Source organism: Marmota monax, unplaced genomic scaffold, assembly GCF_021218885.2.
Source record: "Marmota monax isolate L192 unplaced genomic scaffold, Marmota_monax_Labrador192_F-V1.1 WCK01_AAM20220418_F8-fsc00146, whole genome shotgun sequence".
Taxonomy (NCBI): Eukaryota; Metazoa; Chordata; class Mammalia; order Rodentia; family Sciuridae; genus Marmota; species Marmota monax.
In genome coordinates, this window is record NW_026694096.1 from 2,990,140 (window position 1) to 3,003,486 (window position 13,347).

At 32.9% G+C, this 13,347-nt stretch overlaps 1 protein-coding gene across 3 annotated transcripts in view; it reads right to left on the reverse strand.

Moving 5' to 3' along the window:
* Positions 1-13,347, reverse strand: part of Syt1 (synaptotagmin 1) — a 507,557-nt gene that overhangs the window by 398,546 nt on the left and 95,664 nt on the right. For all 3 annotated transcript variants that reach the window (XM_046465103.2, XM_046465102.2, XM_058585775.1), the window contains exon 2: positions 12,399-12,516. The gene's annotated coding sequence lies outside the window, so the exon portion shown is untranslated. The remainder of the gene's footprint in view (positions 1-12,398; positions 12,517-13,347) is intronic.

A 13,347-nucleotide genomic window follows, 5' to 3' on the forward strand; every position in this document is an offset into this window, starting at 1 on the left:
GAAAAAAACTCTGAAACACTCAATCCTCCAGATGACTTCCAGGTGATATTTGTTGTTTGTGGCTCCCAGGGTATAGGTAAAGAAGGACCCATTTTCTTTTCTTTTTCTAAGAGTGGCTCTTCCTGACAAGTAGGTGGCTTTGAGCTGGAGAAAGGGCAAAGGTATGAACAGGCAAAGGGCCTTGGTATGACACTTGGACTTCAACTTGCCAAGGGCCCCCAAGTCTATCCTTTAAGGACCCAGTGAAGTTTATAGGAAAGAAAGGCCCTTCCTATAATAATCTTCATTGCAAAATGATTTCTTTTTATTAAACAGTGATCCATACATAGCCCAATCAACTTGGCCTAAATATATCATACATACACACATACACACACCCTAAGCACATTTTGCATAATTTATAAATAACAAAATATCAATTTTATAAACAGCACCCGAAATTAGGACATCAAAAATTGTTAGCCTATGAAAGGTTTCAGAGAAAGGGGAAGGCTGCATGTCCAAGTTTTTTTAATCATAACTGAAAATCTAAATTGTTTCTCTAGATGTTTTTGTAAATAAAATGCCTTATTCCATTTTTAAATGAACAGTGCTACATATTCAAATCTATTCCTTGTTTACATAAAATGATTTCAAATGAGTAGTTCTTTCCTCCTTTTAGTCAGAAATTAAATTTTATTTTCATCTGTAAAATCCAAAAGAAATAAACTTAGCTATCAAGGGGTCCATAATTTTTAAATATCTGTACTAATGAGCTGTAATGTTTTGGCTATAGGCCAAAGTGACATGATGCTTCGTTACAATTTTTTTTTCCATTCAAGTTTTTAAAAATAAAAAAAAAAGTGAGGAAAAAAACTCAAACAAGTTGAATTTGCAGTATTAAGAATATGAGTTAGGAGTAAGGAAGAGTTTCTATAAGATGTAAAAGTCCCTTCACAGAAGGGATGTTTTCTTTCCCTCAAATGTTCCTTTGATTTTGATGATTACTTAAGATATACTAAAGAGTAGAAGTAGAGTAAAATATAAATGGAGTAAAAGTAAAATATATCCTATTTTTTCTGTCATTTCTATTCATAAATTGTTAGGTGAGAATAAAAGTGCACTTTTTTTCTGAGGTTTAGAAATAGTCATAAAATAAACACAGCCACATTCAAGAAATTAAAGTGACTTGAAAGTAAAACAAAGATTCCCATAAGACCACTTTATCTTGCTTTATGCTAGCACTTCAGTCCCTCACGGACTGTCAAGGAAGCACGGTCCCTTGCCATTGGTGGTTCTCTTTGATGTGAGCATGCATACCACGTTCCCCAATATTAGTTTGATGCAAAAGCAGTATGGATGCTTGGATAACTAGCAGATGTGGCTGTTGCTTTGTATTTCCCTTCATTATTACATTTTCGGAATGGAAAGGAGATAAGGCCTTACACCAGCCATTGTTATCAATATCAAGGAGACACACATAAAAGATATGTGAACAAAATGAAATTTAAGACATCAATAGGAGACAGACTGTTATAGGAAAGTACCAGATAATTAAATTTAAGAAAGAATCTAAATTTCAGACTTCTTACAATATAGAGAGCTATAGCAGACGCAGATAAGAATTTGTACTTAAAAACACATGCAGATACGAAAGCACATTGTCTTTTCTATAATAGAACAAGTGACTGTATGGGACAGTATAAACCAGGTCATCATGATTTAAATGTAAATGGATGGATTGGACTACAGTTTTTAGAATCAGGAATAGAAAATGCAATAGCAGGAGAGTTGTGACAAAAACATTTTCACATTCTTTATTTCCTTCTCCCCTTGTCCCTTTTTGAGGACAGAGGCCTCTGTGTTTTGTTTGCTTCTTGCACAGTGCTTGGTGTAATGAGATTCTCAGTAAACAAATGAGCAGTTAATACCTGTTAACACCACTTGGAGGTCGCAGGTGAATGACAGCCTTCACAGGCCTGCCTAACACACAAGATTACAATCAATGGTGTCCAATAATCCCTCTACTAATTGACCTCAAACCCAGAAACCAGTCTTTCCTATCTCTGTTTTATTTTTCCTGGATGCTTCCTGTTCCTGCTTCTCCTCATTTCACCTCACATATCATCTGCATTTTACAAGGCTGTGGAACCTTCAAATGTATTGATCACATTTTATTAATCTGAAAAATTGTAATATTGAATTCAGTGCCTATTAGTTGGCAAATGCCTCTCAGATAACTACCTTAATCAAGGTAACTACTTTTGACTTCCTCTTCGTAGGTGGAGTTAAAAGCCAAGATGATGTATATATGTTGAACAACAAAAGCTCTCAGAAGATTAAATGTTGGTTGACTAAAGGAAGTTTCCAATAGAAGGTGGAACGTGTTCCCACAGTGTCATTACCATTTTTACCTGTCATGATAGCTTTGGGACTGGCCTTTGTTGATTTTTTTTTTTTTTTTTTGCATCTATTTCTGAGAGATACTGAATTGTAGTTTACTCAGTTAAGGTATAATCTCTCCCATAAATGTTTGGTAAAATTTACCAGAGAACCCATCTGGGCCTGATGTATGCTGTCTTTTTAGTCTCAATTTTATATATTACTAGTACAGAGCTAATATCAAATAGTAACTTCATATGCACAGTGCTATAAGCTTCAGTAAATTCTATAGCCCAATAAAGAGACATAACAGGTGCAGGTCACATATAGCTCTATGGGGTTGAAGAAGGATCTTATATCCTGTCTAGGATAAGGAAATAACTAAAAGACATAACAAGAAGCAAATAAAACAATCGTTCTACACTCTCATTGATCCAGCCTGAATCTCCCCTAAGTTTTCTCCCTCCCTCCCTCCCTCCCTTACTTCCTTTCTTCCTTTCCTCCTTCCTTTCTTTTTTTTCTCACAGCTTAAAAATGTCTAACAAAGGATCTAGACATAGTCTATGAGGTTCTTTACCCCAAATGGGACCTCATGAACTCATCCACCTCAGAGCGTTCCTTCTATCTCATAGATATGTCTTTTTATCTGGGTGGGGGAAAGCATTATTTAAATAAAAATATAATTGGCAAGAGCCTATTTCTTTTTAAGTGGACACAAACTCATTAAAAGAAATGTTCATAGCACTCAGGACTTGTCCATGTTGAGCTGATTGTAGTAAAGCAGTGCCTTCCTGGTGTATGTTCAAGAACACTTCCTGGTGCATACACTGGCTCTAAAGACAGCAAAATAAAATAAAATCTGATACCAAAATGTTTTGGACAATGGCAGCATTTCTAAAATCCAAGGTGACCATGGTAAAAGGACAACCACACTTATGTGAATATAAATTTCAGTATGTCAGTTTAAAAACGTTTTATTATTTTATGCTCATGCTTCATAAAATTTTAGTATTTCTTGATTCTTCATTGCGCCATTTTTCAATAAGAAATATCAGAAACATTAAGGCAGTTTTCCACCTATTTTCTGAAACTGACAATGCTGATGATATTTTTGGAAAGAAGAAAAATATGTATCTAATCTTTCATGCATATATGGAAAACCACTTACCACAGTCCAGAATCCTATTACAGAGAGACGTATAAAAACAGATATATATTCTGTTCCATGAACTAAATTTCAGCATCCAGAGAAAATAACTGGATGATTTATATTCCATGAGCTGAAAAATGTAGTTTCAGGACATGAATGAAAAACCTTTCTTAATGAGTAAGAGTAATTTTTACCCTATCAACAGACTTCTGAATTTCATTATATGTAAATAAGAATCATTAGTATAGAAACCAAATAAACTTTATATATGTATATAACTGTTAATTAATTAGTTAATCCTAAATTTTTGAACAGTAAATTAAAACAATGGTGATTTTCAGTTACCACGGTGTGTTAGAAAAAACAACGTAAAACTTGTGGCACATATAAAAGAAATAATAACTGTTTAATTTTAAAAACTCTATGGAAAGGATTTTAGGGAAAACAGTGCATTTCTTTAAATTTCAGTATGTTCTAAAGCATCAGAGATCCACAAGAAAAAATGGAATAATAGACAAAAAGAAAACCTGGAATAAATGTTTGCTGGCAAGATAAATTCAAATTTATGAGAAACACAAAGATTATTTAAACTAAGTTCAGGTTTATATACATAAATCATCTTCCCTATTCTCCAAAGATATTTCTTTTAGTAGAAAAATGCAAACTGTTAAAATTTTGGTTTCAATATTCTTGCTTAGTTTGAAGAGCCTATTGAGAAAATATTATCCTGTGTGCCCATACATAATTGAATCAGAGAGACCAGATAAGTTGCGGACACTAGACTACGTGAAAGCAGGCAAATAGCATATATATATATATATATATATATATATATATATATATATATATATATATTCCTTTTGTTTTCATTTTTTATCCTCTAAAGTGCTTTTATAAAAAAATAAAAAAACAAAGATGTTGGTAAATAAAATAGATTTTCTCAACTACAAATATTTTCATTGGTTGAACAAATTTTTGAAATGATTTTGTTGATTTCAGTAGATTCTGTAAGGAGAATATTCTGCATCTCAAATAGATTTGAATCATACTGATGATAAATCAGTTTGTAATGTCTTATTCAATAGTCTAAATTATTAAACTAGATTATAAAGCAGAATTTCCTTTATTTATACATAGAAAGTTAATGAGCAGATGAACCATGTCCAATATTTTTAGAATTAAAAGTCCTTAGACAACATTAAGAAGCTACTCTCTTTTCTTCTATCTGAAATGTGCTCAGTAAGATGAAGGAGGTTTATGAGAAATGGTCAGCAGGATGATTTCTGAGGAAAGCTTTTTTGGATCTTTTGCAGAGGGGTCATTTTTCCTCCTATATAATGTCAAAACAATTACTATCCCCAAAGGATTAATCTGGTCATTTACTGTCTCAGCTGCCATCTTGATGGGGACCAGTTTTAGACAGAGAATATTTTTTTTCCTAAAAGATATTTTTTTGGACTCTCCCTTGCTCATTCAGAATGTAATAAAAAAATCATAAAATAATTCGTCGCCTAGAAAACTGTGATATTGTACTCTTATTTCAGAAAATCTTCAGTTACTATACTAAATATAGTTTTGTTTCTTATCTATAAATATATTAGAGTTAGGAAGTATTAAAAATGCACTTCTCCATTGTCAGGCAGAATTGTATTAAAATTTTTCACAAGGACGAATATTTCTTTTTAAAAAAATTTGAAAAACAGATTTCAACATTCTTTTCTGCAGAACATTAGTTATATCATGTATTCATTGTTCTTTTCTATAATTTAAGCAATTTTCTCTCTTTTTGGTCCTCAATGTACAACATTTCTTGTAATGATGGACATTTACTTTTAGCCCACATTTGATGTTCCTTTTTGTTTTCTTCTAATTTTAGCATCTTGAAACTTTGTTCTTTTCTTACAAAGCTATATTGTGCTACAAATAACTATGGTTTTGTTGCTATTTCTATATTTTGTTCTTTTTCAGTTGTTGGACTTAAATTTGAATGCAATTCTCTAATACAGTGATTAAACCCAGAATTATTTTTGCTATATTTTTATTTGAATACCCCAGAATAATGCTTATTTTATATAGTAGCATCCTGCCAACTTCTCAGCTATGGTGAACCAAAAACTACTTCATTTTCAGTATACTTGATAGCAAATTTTAATTTAACAAAATATGCTTATTCCTTAAACATAATTTTTCATATTTTCTCTTAAATTCCACCTTTCATTTTTTCTCAACTTATGACCATCTTAATACATACATTAGCCTAAAGAAGCATATAAAATTAGAATACTATAATGTTTATATGCCATCATATTGCTAAGGTGCTATGAATTTCTAATTATCTTGGTAAATTCAGTCCAGTATGCAAGAAATCATCATAGGTTGTGAATGTTGCAATTGTTTTGTTAATTTTATATATACTTTAAGCAGTAGTAAAGGTATTTAAAATTTTCTTAGTAAATGTCTTAGTAACTTGTCATAGTAGTTGGCTTATGTTTAGGAGTTCTTAGGTTTTGTTCTAGGTAAAGATACCCTCTTGAAAAGTCACTCAATGATTGGCAGGCCTGTCCAACTACGTGGGGTAGTACTACTATTCCATTACTTAGTACCTTTTTCTTTTTCAGAAAATCACTTTTCAGTACACAAGGACTGTTGATATGAAACAAACTGTCAATCAGTAGGACAATATTAGGAAAAGGACAGTGATATAATCTGAATGTTTGTCCTGCTACTTCTAAATTCCACTGTTAAAATCCTAATGCCATGGTGATGGTATTAGGAGGTAAAGCTTTTGGAAGATGATCATGTTTGTGCATTAATACCCTTATAAAAAGGGCCCAAGAGACATCCCTTATATTTTCTCTTATGTAAAATTTCAGTGAAAAGACAGTCCTCTAGGAAACAGGCCCTCAGAACATACTAAATTAGCTAGTATCTGGGTCTTATACACCCCAACCTCCAGAACTGTGAGAAGTAAATTTTTGCTATTATAAGTTGCCTAGCTGATGGTATTTTGTTATAGCATCAAGTAGAGGCTAACATAGCTTTTCAGTGTTCATGCTATAGCAATTCAAACAAATTTATACCTTTTGAGATAATATTTTGTTGTCTCACCTTTTTACTGCTTTTAAAAATACTTTTTTTATATTTCTTTCTTTGTTTCTACTCTTCTATAGGATTATATCAAGTTCTATTCTATGCTCATGTGAACCTTACTATTCTTCTGAGCATATGTTCAAGGTATGTTTAGCTGCACACTTCTTATGGATGATTAAATGTAGGACAAATGAAGGCCCTTTTTCATGCTTGCTAACAGTTTGCATAAATATATTTAAGTAAAAAAAAATCCACACTAAATGGATGAATTATTAAAGGCAACAAAACTTTTAGTTTTATTAAATTATAATAGAAGGCATCTAACTTGTTCATAAAATATTTCATATGATGGAAATAAATATCAGCATAAGGAAATGAAAAAAAATAATTTGTATTATTAAATTAGAGCTTCTACTCTGATTAAATGTTGCTTTTTAGTGTAATTACTTTATTTTCAACTGATAATTCAGTGATAAGGAGTTTAAGGGACATTATTAAGAAATTTATGTCTGTTTTTTTTTTTTTACTTCTTTCCAGTTACTAGTTAATCTCTTCTTCATGAATGTAAACCTTCTTAAAGGTTGCTATGTGTTCTTTTCTTATTATCTATTCCTTGCTATATATCCAACATCCTCGAGTTAATAACTTTCCTTCCTATTACCACAGTGAATTCTCAGAAGTCTTTCTTTTTATGTTGAGTAGATACATACAACCCTCACTGAATTTATAAGTGGCTAGTTGAATTTAATCCATACCAAAAATACTTGGTCAGATAGGTAGCACAGAGGAGATTTATTCTGATGTGTCAGTATAGGACACTTAATCACTGCAAAATGTAATTAAGAAAAGGCTAAGGATTAGAAAAGATGCCTTTTATGCCTGGGCTATAGGGTATTTGATTCTGAAATAGTCACACTGTAGCTACCCTGTTATTACTAGTTATATGGATTAGATTTCTCAGACAGTTCAGCTTGTCTATTATATAAATTTATGAATTTCCTTGTCCCTTCCATTTAAGAAGATTGAAAGCCTTGAAGAGTTAAAATAAGTGGATCAGAATGATTTTAGTTGAAAACAGTAAGAATCAATAAGGTTTAAATGAAGAGCAGAATCATTGATTGACAGGAAAAATGTTAGATAAAAATTAGAAAAAATATGATTATATTTATTGAACTTAACAATCTTTTGATGAGTCTGATTATTCTTATAATTTCTTTCTCCTTCTTCATTAGAATGAAATCTCCATGGAAAGTAGGACCTGGATAAGAAGATTAGAAGAGTGACCAGCATTGTAAGCGCTTAAAAGAATCATCATTGTATGAACAAGTGTGAACTCAGGCTCCAACATGAACAAGATTTGTTGGACCAGAGAAGAATAGAAGACAAAGTCAGATTTATTAGATAACTAAATATAAGGCACAAAATCCAAAATTCTTGATGTTACCATACCTGATGGCACAGCATCAGTCAAGCAATTTTAGGTATCCACTCAAAGGAATGAGGTAACAAAATCATATGGGAAATCCATACAAGACTGGGAGGTGGTACCTATCCTTTCATTAAGCTAGCTTTTCACAGTGGTTCCTAAAGCTGCCTAATAGAGGTTGAGATAACACAGGCCTTAATGACTCCTGTTTGAAGACTGTTTGGAATGTTGTCTAAGAGCCATCTTATCTTTTGCTCATGTTTCTTGAGAATAAAATAGAAAGGAGAGGTACTCTGTATTTAAAAAAATACCTCTTAACCACTTTCTTCACCAGAAGATGAACCACTTTTTTTTTTCCTGCAGTGCAATTTTTAGAGTTAAGACTAATTTTAGAAACTTACATGATGACCTTTGTTGTCCCTCAACCTAAACAGTAATAGAAATTGTTTTAGACTATTGTTTTACTGAAAATTAGGGTTGATGAAGAATTACGGGATGTTTTTCCAGGATGGCTTTCTAAGATCTTGTTTTGTTATTTCAATTGGTGGTTGAAATCAGGGGGAATTAACCACTAGCTGCAACCCCGGTCCTTTTTCTTTTGGATTTTGAGAAAGAATCTTGCTTGCTAAGTTGCTGGGGCTGACCTAGAATTTGTGATTCTCCTGCCTTAGCCTCCCAGGTTGCTGGGATGACCGATGTGTGCCAAAGCATCTAGCTTGCTTTCTAAGTTCTTGCTTGTCATACCAGGTTAGCCTAGTAGTGAGACTGATATCAAATCAAGAGATGCTATATATTATAGGCCTTTATTTTGAATTTATTACTTTTTCCTCAGATAATTTTAGACATGAGGAAATAGTTCTATTTACTTTCTACTTCTCACAATTGTTTACTAGGTTCCATGGAAGGCATGGGACTGTATTTAGGACTTCTAAAACCTCCTTGAAGTCCAAAGGATAGATTAATAAGACAGCCCCTTATTCGGGCCTTATTTCTTGAGGTATGCACACTCCTTGCCCTTCATCTCTAGGCACAATGCCACCTGCTGTCTCCAGCTATTCAAATTTAATAAAGGGAAATAATTAAAATAAAAAGTACGAAATTAGAAGAGAACAAAATATTCTTTGTGTTTTAACATGTTGGCTAAAAGAAACAAAATTCACATAGTACATAATAATACACAGTATGCCTTCAATACATGTTTGGAAAATTCAATGAACATAAGGAAAAGCAGACAATTGGTAAATTTGGTGAACACCTTATTTTGTGTTTGTAAAATTCCTTAGTGGAGTTCGGTGAAGCCTTGACTGTTATGTCGAGCAATTCACAGAAAAGATACTGGTGGAAGGCAGGAGCTCACCAAGTTCTCTCTTCCCTGCATTCATGGCTCTCACTGGAGTTGCACTGATGCTCCCTGCTTCTGCTACCTGTTTCCTCTACACATCTGCCTTCTAAATGGATATGCTATTGCTAAAGGTATTGACACTCATTAAAAGAGTTATAAACGTGATTGTTGATGAGCATCCTTTGCATCTAATAACTAGATCATAATACTAACTTAATTCTGTCTGGATACCTGTTTTGAGAGCATTTTGCCACTCCTCCTCAGCACCACTCAGCATCTCTTTTCTCCATCTCCTTTTCCTCTGCTCGGGACAATGCTGCTCTTAGTATAACCCTGCATTCTCTGTGTTTTAGGAAAGAATCCCACCATCTTCTTTAATTGCTTATTTACTTACAATCAAATTTGCTTTCCTTTCACATTGATAGTCAAAGTAAATAAGTAATTTAAAAACAATTTGTCTAATTGGTTTCATTTTAAGAATCATATAGTATTGTTTTCTATTCTTCACTTCAAATCTCTAGTATTACAAATCACATGAATTTGCTATAATTTTGAGGACTTATAAAATTGATTCTAGGTATGAAACATCATTTTTAACATTATTTCTTGTGTAGAATGTGTGTTGAGCCCCAAATATTTAATTTATAAATCAAACTTTTGAAACACAATCCAATTGAAGATAGTACCCACCATTACTCTAAAGGTAAGCTTTAACACTAACTGAAAACCAAGGAATCTTTATTTTTAAAACGATTCTTATGGATATGGAAGACAATTTAAATTATTCTAATTTTTTTCAATGCAATTTTATTTTACAAAGTGAGGTAATGGGCAAACCTAAGACTTTGACCATTTTCCCTTTCTAGACCCTGATCTCCATGGACTGTGCTATGTAGGAAGCAAGAATTAATTTTATGGGTCAAATGTTCTCAGTAGTTTTCCTACTAGGACTAATGATGCTTTTTGCTCTTTTCCAGTGCCTGAGGTAATCACAACATCCTGTCTTTTCATGGTTCAGAAGATAGCTCGTTGTCCCCTAACTCTCATTTAAGTGTATACTTACTTCAGAGTTTGGCATATGAAATTGGCAAACAATGTCTTAACTTGTTTGCACTAAAAATAAAATGGTGAGAAAATTCTTTAAGAATAGTAATACAGAAATGTTCACTTATGAAAAAGAGGGAAACTGAGCCCCAAAGTTTCAGCTTCATTGTACCAATGAAGTATCTTTTGAAAGCAAGACATCCATAGAAGTTGCCTCAATGGAATTTGTAACAAAAGGACAGGTTGGAATTCCTAGAGAATGGTTTTTATTAGATATACAAAACGTTGAAGGAAAGACTTATTATTTTAGCAATCTTTGTAAAACTAAATATTTAAATTTAAAAAATTATAAAAAATTATGAACTTAATGCCTTTTGCTCTTGTAGAACTCACTGATTATTTGGCAACATGGGGAAGCTTTTAAATTGGTAGATATCTGAATTCTTGAGTTCCTTAATTAACACTATATATTGAAATTTTAATTTCAAAATATTTAAAATGCAATCAAATATCAAAAGGGAAATAAACACTCTAAAATGTTTTGTACAGTCTCAGAAAAAGTAAATGCATAGGTAAAATTGAAATCTAAATTTTATTTCATTTCAATGTTTTTACTTTGATATCAATTACATGTCTAGAGTTGTTTTATGATATTTTCATATAAGCTGTTTTTCTTACTCTTTTAAAGCAGTGAGCCTTAGACTAGAGTGCATTGGGATCACCTGACAGTGTGTGTGTATGTGTGTGTGTGTGTGTGTATATATATATATATATATATATATATATATATATATATATTTGTATAAATATATACACATTTTACATATAGGCATTTTTTTTTTCAGTCTTACATTGTTTGTTTTAATAATGCCTGTATGGAAATCATGAAGCGTTGGAAACATGTTTCAACAATAGTAACTGGGATCTTACACTGTAGCATCTTACTGTAAAAGACAGAAGAAACATCTAGCATTGAAATAATCTATCCCCAAAAGTGAACAGCTTGTGATATAATCTGAGCTATGTGCATATTTATTTAATAAGTAGGTGATTTATAGGAATGCATAGTAGATTTATGCCTATAAACTTTTACTATTGATGACACATTGTAATGAACTTCTTCAGGAAGGAAAAAAAAAAACATACTAAAATGTAAGTTGTGGTATAAAGTCTTCAAGACAGAGTTTCCCACTGTGGCATTTCTCTTATATACAGTCTGACACATGTAATAAGCAATTTTTAGACATCTAACACTTCAGGAACTTGGGACTCCAAATAAAAGTCAGTGAGATAATCACCTCCAGTTTACTTCATAGGATTGTGTTTATGCCTAGTAAAAGTATGTTAGAAATGACTTAGATCAAAGGAGTAATTTGATTGGTTAATGAAGAGTCAAAGAATGATAATTGAATTTGATGGAATTCATTAGTTAAGACATCCAAGCAGATACTTTACAACCCTGATTATGTGCTCTAACATCTGTAATAGTCATAATGTGATATATGCAATTCACTGTTGAATGAGACATATATGAAAGAATGAGATGTGCTATGGCACAAAAGAATATCAGTATGAGATAAAGTCTGCTCTCCCCTCCTGCCCCCTACCCAATACTCTTGCTAAAATATCATCTGTACAGCAGGCCACAGAAGCACAGAGGCAGATGCCACGGCATATTCTTTTAGAATGCAAGGCTGCTCAAGATCATCTACAGATAATGAACCATGACAATTTTGGATTTGATAAAGTGCAAGATTAGAGTAGGAGAAAACAAAAAATGTTATACCAGTGGCTAGTGCCCTACCAACTAAACCAGCCCTTCAAAAACATTGAGACGAGTTATAATTTCAGATTTTTCTTTGTAAAGCAATACAGTTCTTCAATCTTCTGCATAATGCTCCCCTGCCACCTATCACTTGATGTGGCTGGGAAACAGGCTAGATCATCAACGAAACCTATTGAAAATGTCTGGGTTTTCCAAATACCTTAATCAGACAGTTCCAGTGATGTTTACAGGAATGAACAGGCAGAAGAACAGTCTTCCAGTCTGAGTCCGGTGTTGGTTGTTCAAGCTCTTATTGGTTCTCGATCTCCTGTTTCCCCCTGAGGAAGAAAGAAGGATAGAAAGAATCCATGAAAATGCTGGCTTGCGATTCTGCACATGCCTTTACTACCGACTGGATACAGACTTCTGCTTATGCAGTCCATTCATTATTCACACCCAGCACCAGCTTCCTCAATTCCTAGTTGTGCTGGGTGCTTCAGGCTAAGAACCAATAGGTATGAATCATGCTGACACTTAAAAAACTCTAGAAGAATAAGCGTTTCAAAAAGGCAAATTTTTCATATCCCTTCTGACGTCTCCCATGCAATGGCATTGGCCTACAGAGGTGAAATAGCATGTGCCGCCCCACAGTCACCCAGTGGAATTACCCACAGCAGGGAATTATCTCTAAGCAATTCACACTTTGTTTTGCTAACAAGACTCCATGTTAGGATACTGGAGAGCTATCCTTCCCTGGCAATGTTCCCCCACCTTTTTAGAATTATTGAAAAGCTAACTGAGTCTATTTTGATTTGTGAATCTCTTTGTAAGCAACAGCAGCTGCAGCAGGGCTAATAAAAAGGAAAGACATTGCTATTTACCTAGGAAAGATATTGAAATACTGCACATACAGAAGCATCTGAGTTGTACAGAGGTGCTCTACCAAATATTTTCATAATTCCCTTTCTTCCTTGCTTTCTTTATCCCTTCCTCTCTCCTTTCTTTTAAAAACTTACCTTTCCACCATTCTTTCCTTTTGTTTTTTTATTCTATTCTCCTTAATATACTCTTTATTGCATTTATTTATTCTTTGATTTAAAGCTAAAAAAGTAATTTTACCTCAGATTTCTATATATTGACTTACTACCTTATATCTGAGGATTTAAAGT